The sequence below is a fragment of the Sorex fumeus genome, unplaced genomic scaffold, assembly GCF_029834395.1.
Source record: "Sorex fumeus unplaced genomic scaffold, SorFum_2.1 ptg000007l, whole genome shotgun sequence".
Classification (NCBI taxonomy): Eukaryota; Metazoa; Chordata; class Mammalia; order Eulipotyphla; family Soricidae; genus Sorex; species Sorex fumeus.
Window position 1 is genome coordinate 54,789,396 of NW_026606064.1, and position 13,215 is coordinate 54,802,610.

General features: G+C 40.0%; 1 protein-coding gene across 16 annotated transcripts in view; it reads left to right on the forward strand.

The window, feature by feature from the left end:
• The window catches only part of PARD3 (par-3 family cell polarity regulator), a 668,633-nt gene that overhangs the window by 480,728 nt on the left and 174,690 nt on the right, over positions 1-13,215 (forward strand). The window lies entirely within an intron of this gene.

Sequence of the window (13,215 nt, forward strand, 5' to 3'; positions counted from 1 at the left end):
GTGTGTGTGTATACAGATGCCACAGTTACTTTAATCATTCATCTATTTTGGAGGGCTCTTGGGTTGTTTCAGATGCTGACTACTGAGGGTAGCACTGCAGTAAGCAAAAGTATGCAAAGATCATTTTCAAACAATGTTTTCGGCTCTTGGGGAAGATGCCAAAAAAAAAAATGGACTCTCAACTCTCTGGGCACAAGGAAGCTCAATTCTCAATTTTTGAAGTTGTCTCCATACTGTTGACCATAAAAACTAAGCCATACAATATTCTTACCAATAGCGAGTGAGAGTTCCTTGCCAACCCCACCCCCACTCCTCCACATCCATGTCAACTCTGCTTGTTCCTACTTTTTGTATTTATGTTTTTGCTAGTGTGAAGTATTGAAACTTAACTTTTTTCTGAAAAACAATTTGGCTCTAATTCCTTTTCCTCTCTCCATTCCTGTTGTTGGTGCAGTAGAAATGACTGGGGATTAAACATGCACTTGACTCTGGAACACATGTATGTTTGGCTATGGTACTGGCACAGGGGGTTTTGGTGATCAGCCAATGTACACTTTTTGTGGTGGTGTTTGAACACGTGAGTTGAGGCATGTTGTGGGGTGTCATGCAGTGCTCATCAGGTGCATCACTTCCTGGCTGTGCTGCTGTATGTCTTCATAGTTGCTGTGCTCTCCGGAGTCCCACACCTGTGTTGTATGAAATCACTGGTGCCAGGCCTTGAGGCAGTGAAACTGTGAGTTAAACAGAACTACCAAGATGACACGCAGTCCACTAGTAATTTAAACTTGTGACCACGTGCCCTATGCACCTGGCCACGGCGTGTGCTCTATGCCACTGTGGCATTCCTTCAGCTTTCTAGCTAGATCTTTAACCACAGTTGACCCATAATTAAGATGCTGTGCCACGAAGCCTTGTAGAATGTAGCTGCAGTCCAGAAGGTGGAAGAAGCCTTTACAGGAAAGAGTCATTACCATTTTTTTGGTATCACACCATTATCATCTCCTGTATGTGTTCAAGTCACCTGGCCCTGGCTGTGCTACAAGACACTGATTGGAACCAAAGGTGTGACCCGTATTGCCTTGTTCTGGTTCAGTTTTTATTTAGGAGGTGGGAAGGGATGGAAAGGCAAGTAACAGGCAGGTGGTCTACTGTAGGCACTTAAATGCTTGGGCATGCAGTTTGATCAGAGATGCTCCAGGGCTACAGACCCAATCCTATAATCAGGGCCATGTAGAGCCAGGGATAAAAATTGGGGCCTCGCACATGCACAGTTTGTTCTCTGGGCCTATTTGCTGTGCCCCTGGGCCCTTGATCCTGGTTTTTCAAAGCTTCTGTGATTCACGTAGAGACTCTGTGTACCTGACAGGAGGTCCAGCAAGCCACCCATTCTTGGCTCTTCTCAGAGTCAGGTGTGACCTCTAGCAACTGGCACTTTGCCCTCAGAGTCCTCTTTGGATCTTAAAAATGTGTCAGCTCCTTAATGTTAAAACTAAATATGCAAATCAACTTAAAGATAAAAAATGAAAATCTACACCTCTTAATTTACTCTAGAGAGCATTCTCCGAGAAAAGTGAATCAACAGAAATTGTTTCCTATCATCGACAGAAAAAAGTGCTGACGGACACCTTTACTTTACAGATAATGAGCTCTTTGGGGAAGTTTTAATCTTCCAAAGTTTCCAGGAGCTAGGCAAAAAGTTCCTCTCCTGCACCTCTGTACTCTCATCCTGCCCCCCAGCTTCTGAGACTCGATTTTCTGTCATTCTTTGTCAGTTTCCTTTATTCTGTAAAAAACTTCTGTCACTATCACTATCACCTCGTTGTTCATCAATTTGCTCGAGCGGGTGCCAGTAACGTCTCCATTCATCCCTGTCACATGCTAGTATAGCCCAATGGCATATTGGGGACTCTTTCAGGGTCAGGGGAATGAGGACCATCATTGTTACTGTTTTTGGCATACAGAGTACACCACAGGTAGCCTTCTAGGCTCTGCCATGCGGGTGGGATACTCTTGGTAGCTTGCCAGCCTCTCCAAGAGGGATGGAGGCTTTTGGGGCAGCCTCTAATCACCTTCATAGGTGTTCCCAGTCAGGCATATATGCGGGCAGGATACTCTCGGTAGCTCTCGGGTTCTCTGAGAGTGAGAACTACACAGTAAGAGGTTGTGCAGCCACATTTGCGGCAGCAGGCTTCTGGGAGCTTGGTTTTATAGTCTCTGGATCCTGGCCATTGATGGGGTTATACAGCAGCTGGTGGGTGTAATTGTCTTGCTACTGGAAGATGGGGATCCGAGTGGAGAAGGCCCAGTCCTGAACCGAGCAGGTTTGGAGATCTCAGCCTCGGGTCCCGCACACCTGGGTTCCTCTGCCGGTTCCTTCTTTCGTGAGGCTGTTCTAGCGTGTGGAGAGTGGTCTCAGCATGGCTGTGGCTGGTTTCCGGAGGTCTTCAGCTGCCAGGGCCCCGCTTAGGGCGGAGAGGGAAACTCAACCCACCCCCCTCCAAGGGACCCTGGTGAGGACAGCCAGGCGCGAGGGCCGAAGACTCTATGTTGTTTTCCAGGAGCTTGGTTTTACAGTTTTTTTTGTAAAAAGTTGAGGATCAGAAAATTATTTGAGGGTATTGAAGCTGTGGTAACTAGCTCTGTCTCACCAAATTTCTTTTGAGTTTGAATCTCATTGCATATTGAAGAGAAAGAAAATATTTCTCTTTGGAACTCCAAAAGGAAATTCTTAAGGTGCATATGCATTTGCACTAGCTTACAAGCATTTACAAGCTGGATGCCAATTTGAGAATCAGGTAGGCAGATGACAAACAAAATTATTAAGATTATTTTTGTTATACATTTGATCTCTTGTCATAATAGAAAATAGTAAAATTGTGTTCTTTCTCTTCTATATAGAGCCCTTTGTAATGGATGTGTTTGGGGGGTTTGCGGTTTTGGGGGTTTTTTTTGACTTGGGACTCATTAGCATTTCTTATGGGAACTTCCTTTGGAGCAGTACCACTCACTAAATTGTTCTGATGCTTTTGGAAAAGGAAAACCATGGTAACCAGATGTAGGGTATGATTATTTGCCTCTGACCTGGCAAAGTGTTGGATTTAACAAAAGAAGCTTAATAGAAATGTTCAAATTGACCCTTCTCATCTCTTGGGCTGCTTCGAGCTCAATCAATCTCTCATTATTATCAGAGTTATTCGAGCAAAGGCAACAGTGATAGTATTTTTCATAATCACTCCTTGAGCCAAATGTAATCTGCAATTTGTAGTATTGTATTATGAAACAATAATGCATTAAAATGAGCAGTGCAAAAATTAGGAGTATAGTCATGAAGAAAGGACTCAGAGAAGGAGTTGTGTGAAAGACTCTCAACATCATTTTCAGTGGACATGGCTGATTTCAATGCCAAATTAAGCATTTAGAAAATTTAGAATTATGTGTTGTTTTTACTGCTCCATTATGTGCATTTTTTAACTTTATATATAATAGTATACATGTCATATTTATTATAAATTCAGTGTAGAGGGGAAACAAAAAGTATACTTGACATATTATTTGCATTTTTAGTATTAAGAGGTTATTGTGGTCTGATTACCTGTGTGACTGTGTTTTGCAAAATATGTGGCCTATCAAGTCTTATAAAAATCCTGTAGGTAACAACAATTATAAATGGCCCTTTTTACGAAGAAGGAACTTATTTGCTATAGAAATTATGTCATGTGGTCTATGATGTAGCTGATGCCTGAAAAACTTTAACATCATAATTAAGATATACTTCCATTCATCTGTCACTTTACAAGAATTGCTCTAAATATAGATTATAAATATTATGCCAGTGTTTTTTAAATGGTGTTATCCTGTATCTTGAAGGATTAATGTCTGCTTGTGTTAAAATGATCCTAGGTCATTTTCTCTGGATCCCAGCTTTAAATTTTTCTTTATTTCCTTTTATTTTTGATATCTTTGGAGTCTATAGTGGCTTTTATAAGTCAAATTGATAGTGTATTGGGTTTTAGTTTTTAATTGTTGCTTTTATATTCCTTTGCTTTATATCTTTCTAGAGCCCCTGGAGTGTTGGGAAACTAGTCTTGCTGGGACAACTTTGGTAGATAACACAGGCGAGGTGTTCATGGGGAAACTGCACTTACAAGGATAGTTAATGGGAGTCCTCAGAAGGATTTATTGCAATTAATAGTATGTTGCACATAGAGGCTGTTTTAGCTTGGTTAAGTAGAAGCTATTTTATTCTTTTTTTTTTTCTTTTTGGGTCACACCCTGTGATGCACAGGGCTGACTCCTGGTTCATGCACTCAGAAATTACTCCTAGCGGTGCTCAGGGCTACCACATGAAATGCTGGGAATCAAACCTGGGTCGACTGCGTGCAAGGCAAATGTCCTGCCCACTGTCCTTTTGCACCAGACCCTCTATTTTATTCTTTAAGAAGTCAGTTTTTCTCTGGATTCCAAGAAACACAAATTTAGTTTATTAAATCTAATCAGACTAGCACTGATGAAAACTGTTATACAATCAAATAATGATTCTCCAGTTTTTGAATTTCCTTTTAAAGAGAACCCCTGCTAAACGCCAACTTAAAACTGCATCCCATTTTATAAAAGCACTATTGAGTTGTCATGTACCCTTCCTTTAGTTTCCCTTCTCATCATTGTTGATTACCAAGAATTTTTTTTTTTGCCTAAATAGGAGCTTTCTGCTTCTCCTAATCAGCCTCCTCTTCCCTGATTCATCCAGCATTTCACAAACTACTGCCGAGCCAATCAGTACACTATCATGGCAATGATTTCTTAAAATGTCACTAAAATCTGTAAGACCCTAGACTAGAAGGACATATTCAAAGTGACTGATTTTTTCCCCTTGTTCTCATTTGTAAAGTAGCATTGAGGCACACACACAAAAATGGACCAGAAATCAGGAGCACATTGTTGTGAAAGATGAGCACTTTCAGTAAATTCTTACTGTTGTACCCTTTGATTGCATTTGGGCAGTTTGACATGCTGTGCCATTGCCTGACAGGATTTGCATATGTCAGAACAGACACTTATGACACTTGGAATGTCATTGTATTTGGCAATATTGGTGATCTCCAATAAATGGATGTGTGGACAGTATTTAATGATCCATTCTAATGGTTAGGAGCAGTCCTTGACATTGCATTCACTCCTTGACCTTCAGAGACAAGTTTTGTTTGGGTATGATGCCCCCTGGACCTCATTGCTGCAGGCAATACAAGATTTATCTCATTTATTTCAACAAAAATGTTTTAATATGCTGCCCTCTAGTAGAATGATTCTTCTAAAGCTGCATGTGAAGACTTCTTGTATGATTCATGAAATCATTTAGTCCCCATATTTATACAGTTTTCCACTAAACAGGAGGATGCTAATTCCTACCTGACATGCTGCCTATGGAACTCAGTGAGATAAAGTACATACTAGTGAATGCTAGTTAAATCAGTTAAAATAAGCAAAAGGGGACTTATCAAATGCCTAATTATATGTCTAGCATGAGGTTTGTACAATAATTCATTGGTCTGAGCATTTTATTTCCCTCTGTCTAGTTCAGAACCACTGAAATGTCTTCAATTGGCCATGAAGCATCCCAAAGTTCCCTGTACTCTTTTCTTAGATTTCAGTGTGACTATGGGCAGCACTGCATACCTCTCTGGTCTAATAAAGATGTTACATTAATCTGTACAGAGACTGATTTTCACACACAGATACACATATACATTCAATGTGTGTGGACAAGCATGTATTAGAAAAGTCTACAAAGATAGATTTTTTTTAAAAAAATGCAGTAGATAAAATTTAGGATTTGAGATCAAGAAGTTCATACTGTGCATTAGAGACTAAGGTGATAATGTTGAAAAAAGCCAATGTACCCATTGAGGATTTGGGAAAAGACTATACCAGAATTATTTTCTAGAGAAGCTTATATCAAAATCTGTTTAATAAAAGATAGGACCAAGAAGATCAGCCAAAGAACTCCACATTGGGACCCATGGTCTAGAGTGGAACAAATAGAGTGACAGACTGTCTGAGTTCATCATGTCAACCAAAACCATCTGTGGTAACTCACAGTTCCAGAAGGCCGAATCTAAACGTTGGACATGGAAGTCTCCTGGTGGATGGTTCCACAACAAAATTGATCACATCATATTCAATTGATGGTTTTGCCTGACTTATGTCGCTGTTATCCCAAAATTCCAAATGGGATTGAACCACTGTCTCCTTCATGCAAAATTCCACTTAACAGAGCGGGAAGAAATGCAAAGCTTAAGAAGAGAACTCCCAGAACGACCACCAACTGGGAGCTCCTTGGCTCTGTTGCAGCAACATGGGATGATGCGTTCATTGACAACATTAACGAGGAATACGATCAACTGGTTCAGCACCTCCGTGATTGTGCGAGGAACGCCAAGAGAAAGATAACCACAAAAAAAGCTGTCTTCGAAAACTCTTGAGCTTATTCATCAACGTGGCTTGGTGTATGCCTCAGTCAACCACAAGCGAACTTCCGAGCTCACAAAGCAGTGCAGAGAAGCCATCAAGGAAGACCTCAAAGAGAGAATAGCAGCAGTCCTTCACCAACTACAAGACCAAGATGGCTGCCCTCCGATGCCCTGATGGATCTATCACATCTTCCAGAAGGGCAATGGAGAAGATTATTCATGACTTCTACTCAGATCTCTTTAATAGCTATGTCCACCTGCCCACATACCAAATTCCGCAGGATAGATATATCGTTCCCAATGTTCTCCCTTCCGAAATCCAACAGGCTATCTCATCGATAAAGAAACAAAGACCACCTGGCCCAGACAAGGTCAGACCTGAACACCTGAAGAACCTACCGTCAGTACTCATCAATACACGGGCTCAGCTCTTCACACACTACCTGTCTGAATGCAAGGTTCCATCCCAATGGAAAACCAGCAGGACTGTACTACTATACAAGAAGGGAGACATCCACAACATTGGTAACTATTGCCCAATCTGCCTATTGTCTGTCATCTACAAGCTGTTCACTCCAGTCATCCTGAATAGGATTGGCAGAACACTAGATGAAGGACAACCATGCTAGCAAGCCGGATTCCCCAAAGGATTCAGCACCATCGACCATATCCACACGATAACCAAGCTCATTGAGGTTTCATGAGAGTTCAAGATGCCGCTCTGTCTTATGTTCATTGATTTAAAGAAGGCCTTTGATTTTGTTGAGATGGAAGCGGTCATTGAAACCCTAGCCAATCAGGGCGTTCAAACTCAATACATCAGGATCCTCCGTGAGCTGTATTACAGATTCACTACCAGGATCTCACCATTCTACAAAGAAGTGATCATTGATGTCAAGAGAGGGGTTCGGTAGGATGATACCATTTCACCGAAACTCGTCAGTGCCACCCTGGAGAACATCATGCAACAACTGGAATGGGAAGGAATGGGAGTGAAGATAGATGGTCGGCAACGATACCACCTCCACTTTGCTGATGACATCATTCTAATAACACCAAACATCAGTCAAGCAGCACAAATGCTGACGGACTTCAATGTGAGTGTTGAAAGGTCGGATTACAGCTGAATCTCACAAAGACAATGTTCATGAGAAACAGTCTTGTTCCTGATGTTCCATTCGCTCTCAATGGAACCACCATCTTCGAATGCAACAGTTATGTGTACCTAGGTTGAGGAGTCAACATGACAAATGACCTGGCACCTGAGTTGCACAGGAGAAAGAGAGCGACTTAGAATGCCTTCAAGAGCGTCAAAGAAATAACTAAGAGGACGAAGAACCTCCAGCTCTGAGCACATCTCTTCAATTCCACTGTTCTTCCTGCATTAACATACGCCTCAGAGATCTGGGCCCTATTTAAACAGGATGAGAATGCTATTCAGGTCTCAAAGATGAATTGAAAGAGCTGTGCTTGGAGTATCATGCTTCACTCAAATGAGAGAAAGAATCCGGAGTTCCGACCTCCGTCAACACTCAAGAATCAGGGACACTGTCTCATTTGCCAAGGCTTCGAAAATTAAATGGGCTGGACACCTAATGAGATTTAGAGACAACCACTGGACTAGAGCCATTACTGAGTGGATTCCACAGGATGTCAAAAGATCACATGGACACCCACCTATGAGATGGTCAGACTTCTTCGTCAAGACCCTGAATGATTAGTTTGAGGCTCTTCATGTTCCTAGAACAAGCAGATGCCATTGGACTATGATAGCTCGCAACAGGGATGAATGGAGACGTTACTGGCACCCACTCGAGCAAATTGATGAGTAACAGGATATCAAGTGATCAAGTGAAGTTTCATAAAAGGATGAGTCAAGGGAGTGTAAAGGAATGTCATTAAAGTATGCTCAGGTGTTTTTGGTTGGTTTGTACTGTATTTTTTTTATGTCCTAATCTAGGCCTCACCAAGGCTAGTAAATTATAGGCCTGAGCCTTGGTGAGGCCTAGATTAGGACATAGAAAGAGATGGTACTGAGTAAGATGTGCTCTGTGGAAGATCTTGAACCCAGCTTTTGGGATAGGTAGTATCTCTTTAGGAGCTTTAAAGCAAATGATAACATTATCATAACAGGCAGTAGTCAAAGCCAGATTAGTATGAGGGTTGTCCAGATGCAGGCATTATAACTGGAAATAACCAGAATGTTCCAAAAAGAGGTAATAAATTTATGAAGAAATGAAGCAAATGAATATGATGATATGCTGTGGAAATGAGGAACCAGGTACAGGATAGGGCATTGAGTTAGAGGCATTGACTGCTTCAGTTCAAGAATCAGGCATTGAGGATGGAAGATTGACTTGTTGGAGTCAATATTGGAGTGGATATTAAGTTCAGATTTGACCCATATTCATTCTCTATAGTATCACTTAACCTGCACTTCCTTGAGAATAAATAATAAGACAATTATGACAGCAAAACCCTCTCAGACAAAAAGACCTTTATAATTAGCTGTGAGAAATACCAATTTTCTAGGTGGCATTTCAGTGAGGTGATTTTTAAAAATATATATTATTTTCAAATTTATTCCTCAAAGCTCACAAACTAATTGGCTTTGGATATTCTTTTTATCTTTTTTTTCAAATATAGCAACATATTTTTAAAACACTCAGTTTTACTGTGTCATGTTTTTAAATATAGTAGGAAAAGTCCATTCATTACAAAGCCAATTACATTTTTATTTCACTTATAGCAGGATATTGTATGTTATTCAGCCTGATTTTTATAAAGCTCTCTAATTTTAGTAGAAGTATAAAAATAGTAAAATATTTCAATGCTGTTTATACTGCTGAGATAATTAGGTTAATTTACAAAAAAAAAAAAAAAGGATGGGTTTAATAGCAAAAGAACCTTAATTTTTAATGATAGTTTTTTATCTGTAGAACAACAACCAAATTTTGCTGCAATCCTTTGGTGATTTTTGTTTGTTTGCTTTCCCATTCATCAACAAGTGCATGCTTCGCCCTCATTCTTTCTTGTAATAATATATATGGCTGATCTGGCAGCTGGCACTGATCTCATTTGTAACGCGTCATAGTAAAACCCATTTAGCAGATTACTTTGAGATTACTTTAGCTGAATGAAAACGGTGCTTTGTCCTTTATAAAGAAAGCCATATGTTTAAGAAATGTCACAATCAATTCTCCTCTGATAAGACAGTGCTCGTCTTCTCTTCCTTCCCTGAAGAATCGGCAGCCACGTTGCCATTTCCCGCCGCCCCCCGCCCCCGCACCATTTCTCCTTGTGCTGTGGAACCTCTGCTGTCATTTTTTTTCTCTTCCCTAGCAACATTTTCTTCACTTCTTACTTTTTGTTCAAAAGGTCACTCAGCCATGTCGATCTGTCTTATTCTCCCTGAGCTGGTCCATGATGTGACCTCTCTCTCTCTCTCTCTCTCTCTCTCTCTCTCTCTCTCTCTCTCTCTCTCTCTCTCTCTCTCTCTCCCCACCCCTCTGTCTTTCTGTCTCTTCTCTCTCTCCCTTTCTCTCTTTTCTCTCTCCCTCTATCTCTCTCTCCTCTCTGTCCCTCTCTCTCTGTCTATCTCTCCTCTTTCCTCTCTCTCTACCCATCTCTCTGTCTCTCTTTTCTCTCTCTCCCCAGTGACACAGAAATGGTTGGAGGTGGTTGGGTTTTTTCTCTTTGCACATACACATGTGTTCATCAGTTCTTAAGACAAACTGTTTCTCTGCTGAGAATCGGTTTGCTCCCTGGACATATGATTAACACTGTATATTTTTTCCCCCAACAATCCTATTCCTTGGAAAGTAGCCCATGTGAAAATCTTCTCAAGCTTCTAATAAGCTAGTTAAAGTGTTCCCCAAGTGGTAGAGCCCAGTTCATGCGTGGGTAAGGCTGAGTTTTAGCTGGCATTGCGTCACCTCCCCGCCTCCAGCACCATTAGGAGTTGTCCCTTCAAAAGAAATGATAGTATAATGAAATTAATTGTTGCATTTCAAAATTTTAAGCATCGTACTATTAAATGATTGTCTTTATCAATTGGTTATTGATTTCAACCGTGAACCTAACTATGTGGCTACATGTACAGGTGAATTTTTTCAGTGTGCTGACCCAGCCAACCACCCCACTCCTGCCCTTTCAGGGAAAATTAAGTAACTATAAATTAAGAACACTAAGTATATTGGCAATTAGAGTGAATAAGGACTGTAGTTACCTTTTTTATTTTTTTTTTCACTCTAGAATAGCTGGTACATATTTTCACGTACTCTGTATATGAAATACTGTCAAAAAATTACAGCTGAGGGATCCATTTTTCCCCAATTAAAAGGTAATATGCTGTGATTTCATAGTATGTGTTAAAGTTGCATAATTTATTTACTATAGCAGGAATTAAGGAAAATTGTCCACATGTTACCCTATAACCATTTCATTTATAAATTATTTTTCTATATTAATCTTTAATCCATAATTTGTAGAGGAAAATGTACTATAACAGTTTGATAACACATTTTAAGACAAGAAAATTGTATATTCTGGTGATTAAGGGGCCCAGGAAGAGGTCAGTTTTTGATACAGAAATACAACAAAGGGGACACGGGCACAGCAGAGGGATTAAGGCATGAGCATTGCCTGTGGCCAACCTGGGCGGCGCCCCAGCACCTCATGGTCCCCTGAACATTCCTGGATGCAGCCCTGAAGACTTCCAATCACTATTGTGGTGGCTCAGGGTATTCCTGGCATGCAGAGTCTGAACATGCTACACATCCATGGCTCTTGCAGCCATTTTTTTGTAATACTGTTGATGAACCTTTCCTGCATTTTTGGTTCCATCCCTCCCCACCTTGCTACACTATAGACCAACTCTCCAGTTATGTTACCTTTGGACTTTCGTTGCTCCCTTTCTATATTTCTTTCTATTTTAAAATGCTATAGACATAATATTTGGGGGAATCTTTTGGATTTAAAAACTATGTATTTACTTGTTTTTGCTTAAGTTCCAAGTGTTTGGGTTTTTAACCCCATTTCTATTAGTTGATTCATTTTTGAAATAAAGTATTGTCAAGATAATTTACCTTCAGAAATAATTCTTTTCTTTTCGATGCACTGGGGTTTCTCCTGGCTCTGCACTCAGGAGTTACTCCTGGCAGTGCTCAGGGGACCATATGGGATGCTGGGAGTTGAACCGGGGTCAGCCGCGTGCAAAGCAAATGCCCTACCCACTGTGATTTCTCTCCAGCCCCAGGAGTAATTATTTTAAATAAATATGACTGATTAACACTATTTCCATTTTCATATAATACATTTTATATGTCAAGAGGATATTGCAATTTTGCATGAATTTTAGGATGGGAATTCAGATCAGCTTTTAATATTGTCTATATGCTGATAAGACTCAAGTTAGCCTGCCCAGCCTTTTTCTCTTCCCTGAACTTTTTGTAAATGCTTAGTAAATTTTTTGTTGAATGAATAAATATTATTTGAGAAGTTGGTTCTTACTGAGGTGTCAGTATTTATGTTTGCTCTTTTATTTATTTATTTTCTAAGTCAAATCATTATTAGTTTTAAAAGCTAAGTACATATTTCTCATGAAAAGTCAGGTTTTACACTTAAGTTCATAGGGATACTTTCTTTTCTTTCTATGACAATCTTTTCAATTCTATATTAGTTTAAACTTTACGATAGATTTGTTTCATAGGAATTAATTTTATAGTTAGAATACCACTTAATAGTTTACCTAAGTCTTAAAAGAACAGTGGTAATGACATAAGTCTTTATCTACTTTAACATTTTAGAAATGTGTTTGCTTCCTAATGTATAAACTCCTTTACAAACATAGCATTATATTTGCTAACATATGAGCTGTTTTCACGACAAGTTCTCAAACATTGATATGGGCCAGTATTTGAAATTAGACTTACCTTAATAAAATAAAGGTTTATGTTGACAACTACATCATTAGTGAAATATATTTTTTCTTTTTTTTTAATTTTGATCTTGTGGCCATACCCAGCAGTGTTCAGGGGGTTCTCGTTGCCCTGTACTCAGGGACCACTCCTGGAGGACTTTGGGGACCATGTGGCATTCCCACTTTTCTACCAACAAGAGGCCTGCCCTTCTCTTGTCTAATATGGAATGCTGGGAGTTTATTATCACCATAATCCATATTCCTACTTTGTCCTCTAAGGAGATACTTCACATTGTATAAAGTTTACTTGTATATGTACAAGTTGAATAACTACAGAAGATTCCACTTTTGAAACATCTGGTGACCAAATCACTGCAGATTAATATTAATCGAGGGCATCTAGCAGCTCTGGAGAGATAGTAGAGGGGCTATGGCCCTTGCCTTCCACACAGCTGTTCATGGTTCGTCTCCATCACTGCCAGAAGTGATCCCTGAGCACAGGGTCAGGAGTGAGCCCCAAGCAGCTCCCAAACCACCCTCCCCCCAAAAGGATTCTAAGCAGAATAGTGTTTTATAGAAAAGTAATAGCAGGAGAAAGAACCGATACTATCTCTGGAGGTTCTTAGAATGAATGAGATGCAGGCTGGCATTTTCTTAAGTTTAGTGCCCATCTGGGAAACTTCATGTGGACTGTTTTGAATGACATGTTTGATCCTTTTGTTTGATTTTCAAGTCAAAGGTACCATAGCCAGCAGTTACGTTTTATGGTATTTAGCAATAGTATCTTTTATTGCTCCACTGACTAAACACAAAGTACTGTATAGCAAT